The following is a 15,800-nucleotide window of genomic DNA, read 5'->3' on the forward strand; positions in this document are numbered from 1 at the left end:
GGCAGCATATATTTAGATCATGCTTCTCCTCTCATCTACTTCTGCTTCTGAATTGAAGAACTGAAAAAAGGGAGGAGTAAACTATGGCCTCATAGATGGCCTGTTTTTGTAAATATTATTTTATTAGAACATAGTCACATACATTTCTTTATGTATTGACTGTGGCTGCTTTTGTTTTACAAGAGAAGTATGTAGTTGCAACGGAGACTTCAACTCTTCAGCTCTAGGCATTCTTATATCCTTTTTCTGAGCCTTTGCTTCAGAACCTCCGCCACTTCACCGTCCCACCTGCCTAGGCCATCCCACAGCACTGAACTGAGTTCCCTGTGCTATACAGCTGCTTCCTGTTGGCTACCTGCTTTACACATTGAAGTGTGTGTGTGTCAGTGCTACTGTCTCAACTCGTGCCACACCCTCCTTCCCCTGCTGTGTCCACAGACCTGTTCCCTATGTCCATATCTCTTCTTATGCTCTGTATTAGGTTCATTGTTGTTGTTGTTGAGTTGCTAAGTCATGTCCAACTCTTGGCATCCTCATGGACTGCTGCAAGCCAAGCTTCCTCATCCTTCACTCTCTCCTGGAATTTGCTCAAACTTATGTCCATTGAGTCAGTGATGCCATCCAAACATCTCATCCTCTGCCGTCCCTCTCTCCTCCTGCCTTCAATCTTTCCCAGCATCAGGGTCTTTATCAATGAGTCGGCCCTTCACATCAGGTGGTCAAAGTATTGAAGCTTCAGCATCAGTCCTTCCAATGAATATTCAAGGTTGATTTCCTTTAGGATTGACTGGTTTGATCTCCATGCTGTCCAAGGGACTCTCAAGAGTCTTCGCCAACACCACAGTTCAAAAGCATCAATTCTTTTATACTCAGCCTTCTTTATGATCCATATCTCATATCTGCACATTACTACTGAAAAAACCATAGCTTTGACTAGATGGACCTTTGTCAGTAAAGTGCTGTCTCTGTTTTTCAATACGCTGTTTAGGTTTGTCATAGCTTTTCTTCCAAAGAGCAAGCGTCTTTTAGTTTCATGGCTGCAGTCACCATCTGCAGAGATTTTGGAGTCCAAGAAAATAAAATCGGTCACTGTTTGCATTGTTTCCCCATCTATTTGCCATGAAGTGATGGGACCCGATGCCATGATCTTGAGTTTTTTGAATATGGAGTTTTCAGCCAGCTTTTTAACTCTCGTCTTTAACCTTCATCAAAAGGCTCTTTAGTTCCTCTTTGCTTTCTGCCAGTAGGGTAGTATCGGCTGCACATCTGTGGTGGTTATTTCTCCCTGCAATCTTGATTCCAGCTTGTGCTTCATCCAGCCTGGCATTTCGAATTATGTACTCTGCATATAAAGCAAGGTGACAATATATAGCCTTGACGTACACCTTTCTCAGTTTTGAACCACTCCATTGTTCTGTGTCTATTTCTAACTGTTGCTTATTGACCCACATACAGATTTCTCAGCAGGCAGGTAAGGTAGTCTGGTATTCTCATCTCTTGAAGAATTTTCCACAGTTTGTTGTGATCCACACAGTCATAGGGTTTAAGGTAGTGAATGAAGCAGAAGTAGATGTGTTTCTAGAATTCCCTTGCCTTTTCTATGATCCAACAGATGTTGTCAATTTAATCTCTGGTTCCTCTGCCTTGTCTAAATCCAGCTTGTACATCTGGAATTTCTCAGTTCACACACTGTTGAAGCCTGGCTTGAAGGATTTTGAGTATTATCTTGCTAGCATATGAAATGAGCATAAGTTCTTTAGGTTCATCAGTACCATTTTTCTAGATTACATATACATGCATTAATATATAATAGTTTTCTCTTTCTGTCTTTCTTCACTCTGTAAGACAGACCTAGGTTCATCCACCTCACGACACTAATTTTCATTCCTTTTTATGCTGAACAATATTGCATTGTATGTATATGTTTATGTGTATGTATGTACATATATGTGCTGTACACAGCCACAGTCGTGGCTGACTCTTTGTGACCCCATGGACTGTAGCCCGCCAGGCTCCTCTGTCCATGGGGATTCTCCAGGCAAGAATACTGGAGTGGGTTGCCATGTCCTCCTCCAGGGGATCGTCCCAGCCCAGGGATTGAACCCAGGTCTCTTGCATTGCAGGCTGATTATTTGCCATCTGAGTCACCAGGAAGGCCCAAGAATACTCAAATGGGCAGTGTATCCCTTCTCCAGGGGATCTTACTGACCCAGAAATCAAATTGGGGTCTCCTGCATTGCAGGCAGATTCTTTACCAGCTGAGTCACTAGGGAAACCCATATATATAAATATATAAAATATGTCACGCCTTCTTTATCCAGGCATCCATCAATGGTGGATCCCATGTCCTGGATATTGTAATTTTTGATGCTGTGAGCAGTGGCTATGTGTCTTTCTGAATGATTATTTTCTCTGATATATGACCAGAAGTGGGGTTTCATGGTCATATGGTAGTTTTATTTCTACTTTTTAAGGAAATCTCACTCCTGTTCTCCATAGTGGCTGTATCTGTTTACATTCCCAAGAGTGTGAGAGGATTCTTTATTCTCTACACCCTCTCCAGCATTTGTTGCTTGTAGCCTTTTTGATGAAACTCATTCAAACTCTGTCTGGTATGAGCTGATATACCATTGTGGTTTCAATATGGATTCCTCTAACAACGGGACATCTTTGGTGGTTCAGCGTGAACAAAATCCACCTGCAGTGCAGGACAAGTGGGATGGTCTCTGGGTGGGGAAGATCTTAGGGAGTTGGAAATGGCAACTTGTGCTGTATTCTTGCCTGGAAAATTCCCCAGACATAGAGCTTGGTGTGCTACAGTCCATGGGACCACAAAGAGTCAGACACGACTGAGCACACGCAGAACACATCAACTCTTCTGTCCCATAGCCATTTATAGTTAGGCAGGATCTGTTATCTCCCGATGAGCTGAACAAGGGCATTTTGGTCCAAAAGTCAGGGAGAGAGCCTGGGTTTACTAAGGCAGGGCTTTATAAATGATTATAGTAGCAACAGCAACACAAATCGAGTTAAAGAAACAGTTCATACATGGAATCAACCAGTTCTTCTCTGCAACTTTAGCATGGTATATCTTTTTCCATCCTTTTAATCTTTGGTTACCATATTAAAATGTTTTTAGTGGGCAGCCTATACTTAGGTCATGCTTTTTCCCCCAATCTACTTCAGCCTCTGAATCGAGATGTTGAAACAATGGACTAGTAAACTATGGCTTGTTTTGAAAATATTTTATTAGAACATAGCCAACTACTGCACAATTGTACTCATCTCACATGCTAGTAAAGTAATGCTTAAAATTCTCCAAGCCAGGCTTCAGCAATATGTGAACCGTGAACTTCCCGATGTTCAAGCTGGTTTTAGAAAAGACAGAGGAACCAGAGATCAAATTGCCAACATCCGCTGGATCATCGAAAAATCAAGAGAGTTCCAGAAAAACATCTATTTTTGATTTATTGACTATGCCAAAGCCTCTGATTGTGTGGATCACAATAAACTGTGGAAAATTCTGAAAGAGATGGGAATACCAGACCACCTAACCTACCTCCTGAGAAATCTGTATGCAGGTCAGGAAGCAACAGTTCGAACTGGACATGGAACAACAGACTGGTTCCAAATAGGAAAAGAAGTACAACAAGGCTGTATATTGTCACCCTACTTATTTAACTTATATGCAGAGTACATCATGAGAAACGCCGGAGGAAGCACAAGCTGGAATCCAGATTGCCAGGAGAAATATCAGTAACCTCAGATATGCAGATGACACCACCCTTATGGCAGAAAGTGAAGAGGAACTAAAAAGCCTCTTGATGAAAGTGAAAGAGGAGAGTGAAAAAGTTGGCTTAAAGCTCAACATTCAGAAAACAAAGATCATGGCATCCGGTCCCATCACTTCATGGCAAATAGACAGGGCAACAGTGGAAACACTGGCTGACCTTATTTTTCTGAGCTCCAAAATCACTGTAGATGGTGAGTCCAGCCATGAAGTTAGAAGACACTTACTCCTTAGAAGGAACGTTGTGACCAACCTAGAGAGCATATTAAAAAGCAGAGACATTACTTTGCCAACAAAGGTCCATCTAGTCAAAGCTATGGTTTTTCCTGTGGTCATGTATGGATGTGAGAGTTGGACTATAAAGAAAGCTGAGCACCGAAGAATTGATGCTTTTGAACTGTGGTGTTGGAGAAGACTCTTGAGTTGAAGCTGAAACTCCAATACTTTGGCCACCTGATGCGAAGAGCTGACTCATTTGAAAAGACTCTGATGCTGGGAGGGATTGAGGGCAGGAGGAGAAGGGGATGACAGAGGATGAGATGGTTGGAAGGCATCACCGACTCAGTGGACATGGGTTTGGGTGGACTCCAGGAGTTGGCGATGGACAGGGAGGCCTGGCGTGCTGCGGTTCATGGGGTCGCAAAGAGTCGGACACAACTGAGCGACTGAACTGAACTCCATTTCTTGTGTTGACCCCGACTGTTTTTGTGAGGCAACTACAGAATTATGTGGTTGTCACAGAGACTTCGTAACTTGCAAAGGGAAACTGTATACCATCTGGTCCTTTTAAGAAAAGGTTTGCTGAGCTTTGATTCACACTATCTCCATCTAATGTAATGATGAATATGGTTGGTTTAAATCTACTGTCTTGCTATTGTCTCATGTGTCCTTTTTTCCCTTTTGCTGCTGTCTTTTGGACGAGTGAAACTTTTTTATAACTTCACCTTATTTTCTTTCTTGGTTTAGTGGTTATAACTTTTTTTTTTAATTTTACTTTTGTTGATCATGTGTATCTTTGGAGCTTCCCTGGTGCCTCAGATGATAAAGAATTTACCTTTACCTCAGTCTACATTCAAGCAATACATCGTTTTATACACAGTGTAAGAGCACTGAAAACATACTTTCATTCTCCTCTCTTGGCATTTTTGATATTGTTCTCATATATTTCACCAGTACATGTTATAAAACCAGAAATGTTTGTTTTATTCTGCTTCAAGCACTCTGACTGTCTTTTAAAGAGAGGTAAATAGCAAAGTAAAAATATTTATATAATTACCAATAATCTACCACTACTAGTGCTGCTCACTCTTTCTGTAGATCCAGACTTCCATGTGGTGCCATTGCCTTTTGGCATCAAGGACTGACTTCCTTTACGTTCCTTTCACATTTCTTCTGTTTGGATCTGCAGGTGACATATTGTTTGACCTTTTGTATATTTAAGACTCCATGTCATGTATAGGGAGATATGGCAATCAGTTGTTTCTTGGTTGGATTTTTTACTCCAGTAGTATTGAGGTATATTTGGTACATTAATTATAGGTATGGTCAACTTAAAAAATAATCTCAGTCTAAAGGCTGAAAGTTTTTATATGGCAGGAATTTTTAGGACTTTGTGCCCAGCAGACAGCATCTCAAATGACCCTGAGAGAATTGCTCCAAGGAGATGAGGGGAGGAATCAGGTTATGAAGAAGCTTGCAACAAAGGGCAGGTAGTCTGAATATCAAAATATTATTGTTGATCAAGGAAAACCAGAAATCTCAAGTTATTAAATTTAGCACTTTTCTATGTGTGGGGAAAAAAATGCAAGAGTGTAGGCTCACTGAAATCATGCCTTTCAAATGCATCTCAGCTATCAAGAGCTTCTTTCTTGTCTTTTTCACATCCCCACAAGCTCAGCAAGGCTCACCCTGGGAGTGGCTGATGGCTGCTGCATAGCAGATATTGATCTTCCTGGGTGCCCTCTGTGCTCAGAAATTCACATTTGGAGGCCTGGAATCCCTGATGATTCTGACATCCAGTTTATTGATACGGTAGAAAATACTCCATTTCTTTGTGTAGAACATAGTGATTGTGTACATATATATACATACACACACATACACACACATACATATTATATACATAATATGTAATGTAAAATAATTATTAGAGTAAGTTTGGTTAATATTTATCACCTCAAGGCCTCGACTAGCAACCACCAATCAGTTCTCTGTATCTATGCTTTTTTTTTTTTTTTTTAATATAGTATAGTTCCTTCACAGGTGTCCTGGCTGGCTCAGTGGTAAAGAATCCGCCTGCCAATGCAGATGATGCAAGTTTAGTCCCTGTTTTGGGAAGATCCCATGGAGGAGGATATGGCACCCCCGTCCAGTTTACTTACCAGGAGAATCCCATGGAGAGAGAAGGCTGGCAAGCTATAGCCCATGCTGTCACAAAAGAGTTGGATATAACTTAGCAACTAAACAATTGCTTAATAATATAAGTTTCTACTGTACAGAAAGTGAATCAACTATACATTTACATATATCCCCTCTTCTTGAATAGCCTTCCAATTTAGGTTATCCTAGAGCATTCAGTAGAGTTCCCTGAGCTATACAGTAAGTTCTCATTAGTGATGTATCTTAGACATAGAATCAATAGTGTATATATGTCAATAAACATCTCCCAATTCTTCGCACCACAGCTTTTGACCTTGATGTACATAGGTTTGTTCTCGGTTGTTTCTAGGTCTGTTTTGCAAATAAGTTCATCTATACCACGTTTCTGGAGTCCACATATATGTGTTACTATACAAGATTTGCTTTTCTGTCTCTGAAACACTGAATTCTGTATGACTGTCTCTGGGTCCATCCATGTCTCTGCAAATGGCACAATTTCTTTCCTTTTCATGACTGAGTAAAACTCCATTGTATGTGTGAAACATGGTTTCTTTATCCATTCCTCAGGTGATAGGACATTTATGTAGCTCCCATATCCTGGCTATTGTAAATAGTGCTTCAGTGAATATTGCAGTGGTGTATCTTTTACAGCCATAGTTTTTGTTGGGTTATATGTCCAGGTATGGGATTGCTTGATCATATGGTAGTTTTATTCCTAGTTTCTTAAGGAATGTCCATCCTATTCGTCATAGTGACTGTATCCATTTGCATTCCCAAGAATGTAGAATGGTTCCATTTTTTACACACCTTCTCAGCATTTATTGTTTGTAGCCTTTTTGATGTCACCCATTCTGGCTGATGTGAGATGATACCTTATTATGGTTTTGGTTTGCATTTCTCTAATAAGTGGACTCCACTGGTGGCTCAGTGGTAAAGAAGCTGCTGGGAATGCAGGAGAAGTGTGTTCAATCCCTGTGTGGGCAGGTCCCCTGGAGTTGGTCCTTTACCAACTGCAGTATTCTTGCCTAGAACATTGCACGGACAGAGAAGCCTGGTATGCTAGGATCCATGGGGTCATGAAGAGTGAGACAGGACGGAGCACCTGAGCACACACCACACACACAATCTCTTCTTCCCTGCAGCCATTCATAGGTAGGGTCTGATTATACCCTTGTGAGCTGAACAAGGGCACTTTTGTCCAACAGTCAGGCAGAGGGACTGTGTTTACTGAGACAGGGCTTTATATAAGATCATAATAAAAACAACCACTCAAACAAGTCAAAGAAACAGTCCAAAAAGGAGTCAGAACTGGTTCTTCTTTGCAAACTTAGCAAGGTACATCTTTTTTATACTTTTCCTTGTAACTGTGGCCGTCACATTAAAATATTTTTTGTAGGCAGCATATATTGAGATCATGCTTTCCTCCCAATCTACTTCTACCTCTGAATTGATGTGCTGAAACAAGGACTTTAAAAAAATATTTTATTGGAACATAGCTGTATCCATTTCATTATGTATTGCTTGTGGCTGATTTTGTGCTGCCGCAAAAGAGTTATGTAGTTCCAACAGAGACTTCATAACTTTCAAAGGGAAACTATTTACCTTCTGGCTCTGTAGAGAAGGTTTGTTGATCTTTGGTTTACACCATTTATATGTAATGTAATGATGCATATGATTGTTTTACACCTACTGTCTTGCTATTGTCTCATATGTCCTTGGTTCTCCTTTTTCCTTTTGCTGCTATCTTTTGGACAAGTGAAAACATTTTTATATCTTCATCTTATTTCCTTTTGTGGCTTAGTAGTTATAAGTTCTAGTGGTGGTGTTTTAGTTTATACTGTGTATCTTTATCACAGTCTCCCTATGCCAAAGGCTTTGACTGTGTGGATCACAATAAACTGTGGAAAATTCTGAAGGAGATGGGAATACCAGACCACCTGACCTACCTCTTGAGAAACCTTTATGCAGATCAGGAAGGAACGGTTAGAATTGGACATGGAACAACAGACTGGTTCCAAATAGGAAAAGGAGTATGTCAAGGCTATATATTGAAAAAAAAAAAAAGGCTGTATATTGTCACCCTGTTTATTTAACGTATATGCAGAATATATCACGAGAAATGCTGAGCTGGAGAAAGCACAAGCTGGAATCAAGATTGCCGGGAGAAATATCAATAACCTCAGATATGCAGATGACACCACCCTTATGGCAGAAAGTGAAGAACTAAAGAGCCTCTTGATGAAAGTGAAAGAGGAGAGTGAAAAAGCTGGCTTAAAGCTCAACATTCAGAAAACTAAGATCCCATCACTTCATGGCAAATAGGTGGGGAAACAGTGGAAACACTGGCTGACTTTATTTTTCTGGGCTCCAGAATCACTGCAGATGATGAGTGCAGCTATGAAATTAGAAGACGCTTGCTCCTTGGAAGGAAAGCTATGACCAACCTAGACAGCATATTAAAAAGCAGAGACATTACTTTGCCAACAAAGGTCCATCTAGTCAAAGCTATGGTTTATCCACTGGTCATGTATGGATGTGAGAGTTGGACTATAAAGAAAGCTGAGCACCGAAGAATTGATGCTTTTGAACTGTGGTGTTGGAGAAGACTCTTGAGAGTCCCTTGGACAGCAAGGAGATCCAACCAGTCCATCCTAAAGGAGACCAGTCCTGGGTGTTTAGTGGAAGGACTGATGTTGAAGCTGAAACTCCAATACTGGCCACCTGATGGCGAAGAGCTGACTCATTTGAAAAGACCCTGATGCTGGGAGGGATTGGGGCAGGAGGTGAAGGGGATGACAGAGGATGAGATGGCTGGATGGCATCACCGACTCGATGGACATGAGTTTGAGTGAACTCCGTGAGTTGGTGATGGACAGGGAGGCCTGGTGTGCTGCGGTTCATGGGGTCGCAAAGAGTGGAACAGGACTGAGCGACTGAACTGAACTGATACTGTGTATCTTTATCACAGTCTCCTTTCAACAATACACCATTTTAAAGGAAGTGTGAGACCTTTGACAACATACTTTCATTCCCTTCTCCTGGCTTTTTTTATATTGTTGTTATGTATTTCATCAGTACATGTGTCATAGAAACAAGAATGTTTTATTTTATTTTTGTTTCAAGCCATCTGATTGTCCTTTAAAGAGATGTAAGTAGAAAGGTGAAAGTATTTATATAATTTGCCAGTACAGTTACCACTGCTGGTGTTCTTCCCTCTTTTGCGTTGATGTAGACCTCCATGAGACACCATTTTATTTCGGCCTCAAGGACTGGTTTCCCTTACATTCCTTTCCCATTCCTTTCATATAGATGTGCAGGTGACGAGTCACTTGATCATGTGCACATCTAAGACTTCACTTGATGTTTAGGGAGAGTAGGTAGTCAGTTGTTTGGCTGGATTTTTTTTCCTCCAGTACTATGGAGATATAATTGGCTTGTAACATTAGTTTTAGGTGTTGTCGACCTAAAAAGTAGTCACAACCTGAAAGTTAAGAAGAATGGTTTATTTGGTGTCAAGTTTTAGAACTGCAAGCCCGGACACAGCATTTGAAGTGACTTTGAGAGAACTGCTCCAAGAAGGCAAGGGGTGGAGCGAGGTGATACAGAAGTCTGAGTTAAGGGCAGGTAGTTTGAACATCAAAATATTATTGTTAATTAAGGAAAACCAGAAATCTCAAGAAATACAGCACTTTTCTATGTATGAGAAGATGCCAGAGTCTGGGCTTGCTGAATCATTCCTTTCATACACATCTCAGCTATCAGGGACCACTGTCCGGCCTTTTCCACATCACCCCCCAGCTCCTCAAGGCTCACCAGGAGGAGTGGCTGGTAGCTGCCGTATAGCAGGTATTGTTCTTCATGGGCACCCTCTGAGCTCAGAAATTCACATTTGTACAGCTGGAATTACTTATAACTGTGATATCAGTTTAGTGATATGATAGGAAATACTCCTTTCTCAGTGTACAACATAGTGATTGTATATATATATTATATACACACATATATATATGTATATATAGTATGTAATAGAATATAATGATCACAGTAAGTTTAGTTAACATCCATCACCTGACATAGTTCTAAAAAGTTAAGGCCTATTCTCAGAGCAGCTTACAAATATGTAACTCAGTATTAAAAACTATACTCAGCATGCTGTACATTACATCCCCAGGGAAGTTATACACCACCTTTTTCTATTTCCCCCACCACCAAGCAAATGCCAAGCAGTTCTCTGTAATCTATGGGTTTGGTTTTTTTTTTTTTAATTGTTTATGATGTATAGTTGGTTTACAATGCTTTAGTTTCTGGTGTACGGAAAGTGAATCAGCTCTGTGTTTACATATATCCCCTCTTCTTTGGATTTCCTTCCAGTTTAGGTCATCATAGAGCATTGAGTATAGCTCCCTGAGCTGTACAGTAGATTCTTACTAGTTATCTTAGACACAGACTCAGTGTACATTTGTCAGTCCAAATCACCCAATTCTTCCCAACGCCCCTTTTAACCCTGATGTCCATAGGTATATTCTCTCTATTCCTCCAGGTCTGCTTTGCAAATAAGCTCCTCTATACCACGTTTCTAGATTCCACATATATTTGTTTACCATATTTGTTTTTCTCTTTCTGACTTACTGAACTCTCTGTGACCGACTGTCTTCTAGGTTCCTCCACCTCACACACTGACAATTTCATTCCTTTTCATGGCTGAATAATATCCATTGTATATATATGAAAAGTGAAAAGTGTTACTTGCTCAGTCACATCCAACTTTTACAACCCCATGGACTGTAGACCATGAGGCTCCTCTATCCATGGCATTCTCCTGGCAAGAATATGGGACTGGATACCATTCCTGTCTCCTGTGGATCTTCCCAACCCAGGGATTGAACCTTGGTCTACTGCACTGCAGGTGGATTCTTTGCCATATGAGCCTTCAGGAAGACCCTGTGTGTACATATCACAACTTATTTGCGGAGGCAGATGCCAATGGACCTTCAGTTGTATCCATGCTGTGGCTATTGTAAATTGTGCTGCTGTGAACACTGCAATACATATGTCTCTTTGAATGATGTTTTCCTCTGGATATATGCCCAGAAATGGGACTGCATGGTTACATGGTAGTTTTGTTCCTAGTTTCTTAAGGAATCTGTATACTGTTCCCCATAGTAGCTATATAAATTTATTTACATTCCCACCAAGAGCATATGAGGGTTCACTTTGTCACATGCTCTCCATCATTTGTTGTTTGTAGCTTTTTTGATGATAGCCATTCTGACTTTTGTGAGATGATACCTCGTCCTTTTGATTTGCGTTTCTCTAACAACTGGACTGCCCCGGAGGTTAAGCAATATAGAATCTGCCTGCAATGCAGAAATTGTGGGCTCGATCCCTGGGTAGAGAAGATTTCCTGGAGAAGGGGATGGCTACCCACTCTAGTATTCTTGCCTGGAAAATTCCTCAGACAGAGGAGCCTGTGCGCTAGAGTCCTCTGGGTGGCTAAGAGTCAGACATGACAGAGCAGACACAGCACTAACAATCTTTTCTTTCCTGAAACTATGCTTAGGTTGGCATGGTCAGATTACCTTCCTGTGACTGAAAAAGGGCACTTTGGTCCAACAGTCAGGCAGAGGGACTGGGTTTCCTGAGGCAGGGCTTTATGTATGATTATAACAACAGCAACTAAAACCACTCAAAGAAACAATTCCATCATGGAGTTAGAATTGGCTCTTCTCTACAATATTAGCATGGTGCACTTTTTTTTTTAATTCTTTTACTTTTAATCTATGCATACTGTGAAAATACATTTTTTAGGCAGCATATATTTAGGTCATGCTTTTTCCCCCAGTCTACTTCTGCCTCTGAATTGAGGTGTTCCAACAGGAGCTATGACTTTGTTGACTATAAACTATGGCCTGGTTGATGGCTTGTTTTCGAAAATAATATTTTATTATAGCCACATCCACTTCTTTATGCATTGACTGTGGCTGCTTTTGTGCAACAAGAGAGTCATGGAGTTGCAACAGATACTTTGTAACTTGCAAAGGGAAACTATTCATCATCTGGCCCTGCAAGAAAAGGTTTGCTGAACTTTGGTTTACACCGTTTACATCTAACGTAAGGATGGATACGCTTGGTTTAAATCTGCTTGCTCTTGTCTCATGTATCCTTTGTTCCTTGCTTCCTCTTTTGCTGCTGTCTTTTGAATGAGTGAAAGTTTTTTTTTATAACTTCATCTTATTTCCTTTCTCTGCTTAGTAGTTATAACTTCTTTTTTGGTTTTTTACTTTATAATGTGCACATTTATCACAGTCCACCTTCAATCAATACACCATTTATACACAGTGTAAAACATTGACGGACTACTTTCATTCCCCTCTCCTGGGCTTTGAAATATTTTTGTCATGTATTTCCTAAGTACGTGTTATAAACCAAAATATTTGTATTATTTTGCTTCAATCAATCTGATTATCTATTGTAGACAGGCAAATAGTGAAGTAAAAATCTTTACATAATTAACAATAGTTTTACCATTACTGATGCGGTTTACTCTTTGCTGTAGATCCAGACCTCCATGTGGTACCATTTACTTTTGGCTTCAAGGACTGACTTCCTTTACATTCCTTTCACATTTCTTCTGTTTGCATCTGTAGGTGACCCATTGTTTGACTTTCTGTATATTTAAGATTTCATTTAATGTTTAGGCATATTTGGTAATCAGTTGTTTCTTGGTTGGATTTTTTTACTCCAGTACTATTGAGGTATAATGGGCACATTCGTTTTAAGTGTTGTTGACTTGAAAAACCTAGTCACAACCTAAAAGTTGAGAGGAAGTTTTATTTGGTGGGAATTTTTAAGACTTCAAGCCCAGGAGACACCATCTCAAGTGACCCTGAGGAAACTCCAAGGAGGCTGGAGAAGAGTCAGATTACATAGAAGTTTGCAACAAAGGGCAAGTAGTCTGAACATCAAAATATTATTGTTAATTATGGAAAACCAGATATCTCAAGTTAAGGAGTTTTACACATTTCTATGTATGGGAAGAAGCAAGAGTCTGGGCTCACTGAAATCATTCCTGTCATATGCATCGCTGCTATCAGAAGCCACTATCCTGACTTTTTCTCTCCTTCGCCCAAGCTCCTCAAGGCTCACCCTGGGGAGTGGCTGATGGCTGCTGAATAGCAGATATTTTTCTTCCTGGGTGCCCTCTGGGCTCAGAAGTTCACATTAGGTGGGCTGGAATCACTGATGACTGTGATCCTAATTTATTGGTATGGCAGGAAATTCTCCATTTCTTAGTGTACAACATAGTGATTTCATATATACATATATATACGCATGTACATATGTAATTCAAAATGATGATCATAATAAGTTTAGTTAAGATACATCACCTGCCATAGTTTAAAAAATTAGTAAAAATGTTAAGACCTATGCTCAGAGCAGCTTACAAACATGTAATACAGTGTTATAATCTATACTCAACATGCTGTACATTATGTCACCAGGACTTATTGTATAACTGGAAGTTTGTACCTTTTGACTACCTTTTCCTAATTTTCCCATCACCAAGAGACTCCTCTAACAACCACCAATCAGTTCTGTTTATCTCTGAGTTTGGGGTTTTTATTTTATTTTTTAAAAATTTTAATGGTGTATAGTTGCTTTAGTGTTTAATTTTCCGCTGTACAGAAAGTGTATCAGCTTTCTGTTTGGATATCCTTCCAATTTAGGTCATCATGGAGCAATGAGTGGAGTTCCCTGAGCTATACAGTAGGTTCTCATTAGTTACCTATCTTAGACATAGACTCACAGTATAAATTGTCAATCCAAATCTAATTCTGCCCAATGTCCCTTTTAACCTTGATGTCTGTAGGGTTTGCTCTGTTTCTCTAGATCTGCTTTGCAAATAAGTTCATCTATACCATGTTTCTAGGTTCCACACATGTATTAATACACAATATTTTTTTTCTCTTTCTGCCTTAGCTGAACTCTGTGTGAGTGTCCCTAGGTCCCTCACATCTCTGCACACAGCACATCTCATTCTCTTCTTATGACTGAGTGATAGTCCAGTGCGCATGTGCATGATTTCTTTAGCTGTTCCTCACTGATGGACATTTGTGTTGCTTCTACATCCTGCTTAAAGTAAATAGTGCTTCAGTGCACATTACAGTGGATGTAGCTTTTTCAGTGATAGTTTTGGTCAGGTATATGCCCAGGTGCGGGATTGCTTGGTCTTGTGGTAGTTCTAGCTTTTTAAGGAATCTCCATACTGTTCTCCATAGTGGCTGTATCAATTTATGTTCCTACCAAAAGCCTAGGACAGTTCCCTTCTCTCCACACTCTGTCCAGAATTTCTTGGTGGTACAAATAATATTTAATTGTTTTAGTTGGAGTATAATTGATTTACAATATCTTCCTGATTTCTGGTGTACAATAATGTGAATCAGCATTCCTGCCATTTGAGCCTCCCTCTCACCATCTCCACCATCCCACCTGTCTAAGTCATCACCCAGAACTGAGCTGAGTTCCCTGTGCTCCATAGCTGCTTCCTACAAGCTATTTTATACAAGTGTGTGTCTATCAATGCTACTCTCTCAATTCATGCCACCCTCTCCTTCCCCCACTGCCTGTCTTTTCCTGCCCTGCCTGAAAATAGATTCAGAAGTATACATATCTCTCTTCCAGAGTCCATATATATGAATTAATATGTTTTTCTCTTTCTGACTTACTTCACTCTACATGACATACTCTGTGAGGTTCATCCACCTCATACGCTTAACTCAGTTTCGTTTCTTTCCTGGCTGAGTAATACTCCATTGTGTGTATATATATCACAACTTGTTTATCAAGGCAGATGTCAGTGGACATCTTGGTTGCATCCAAATCATGGCTATTGTAAACTGTGCTGCTATGAACTCTGGGGCAAATGTGTCCTTTACAATGATGGGTTTCCCCAGATATATGGCCACAAATGGATTGCGTGGTCATATATTAGTTTTATTCCTAGTTTTTAAAGGAATTTCCAGACTGTTTTCCACAGTAGCTGTATAAATTTACATATCCACCAAGAGTGTGGAAGATTCACTTTTATCTATACCCCCTCTATGATTTATTGTTAGTAGCCTTTTTGATGATTGACATTCTGAGGCTGGTGTGAGAGGATACCTCACTGGGGTTTTGATTTGTGTTTCTCTGATCAATGGATTCCCCGGGACCTTCAGCAGCACAGAATCCGCCTGCCATGCAGGAGATGTTGGTTCAGCCCCTGGGTAGGGAAGATTCCCTGGACAAAGGGATGAGTGCCCACTCCAGTATTCTTGCCTGGAAAATTCCGCAGGCAGAGGAGCCTGGTGCACTACAGTCCACAGGGTGGCAAAGCGTCAGTTCTGAGCAGACACAGCAGCAACAATCTCTTCTTTCCGTTAACAGGTAGGGGTCAAATTATCTGCTGTGGGCTGAACAAAGGCACATTAATCCAACATTCAGGCTGAGGGGTTGGTTTACTGAGGCAGGGCTTTATGTATGATTATAATAACAACAGCAACCAAAAGTCAAAAAAACAGTTCCAACATGGAGTCAGAATTGGTTCTTCTCTGCAACATTCATATGGTATATCTATCTGTTTCTATTCTTT

This window comes from Capra hircus, chromosome 10 (genome assembly GCF_001704415.2).
Source record: "Capra hircus breed San Clemente chromosome 10, ASM170441v1, whole genome shotgun sequence".
In the NCBI taxonomy this organism is placed as follows: Eukaryota; Metazoa; Chordata; class Mammalia; order Artiodactyla; family Bovidae; genus Capra; species Capra hircus.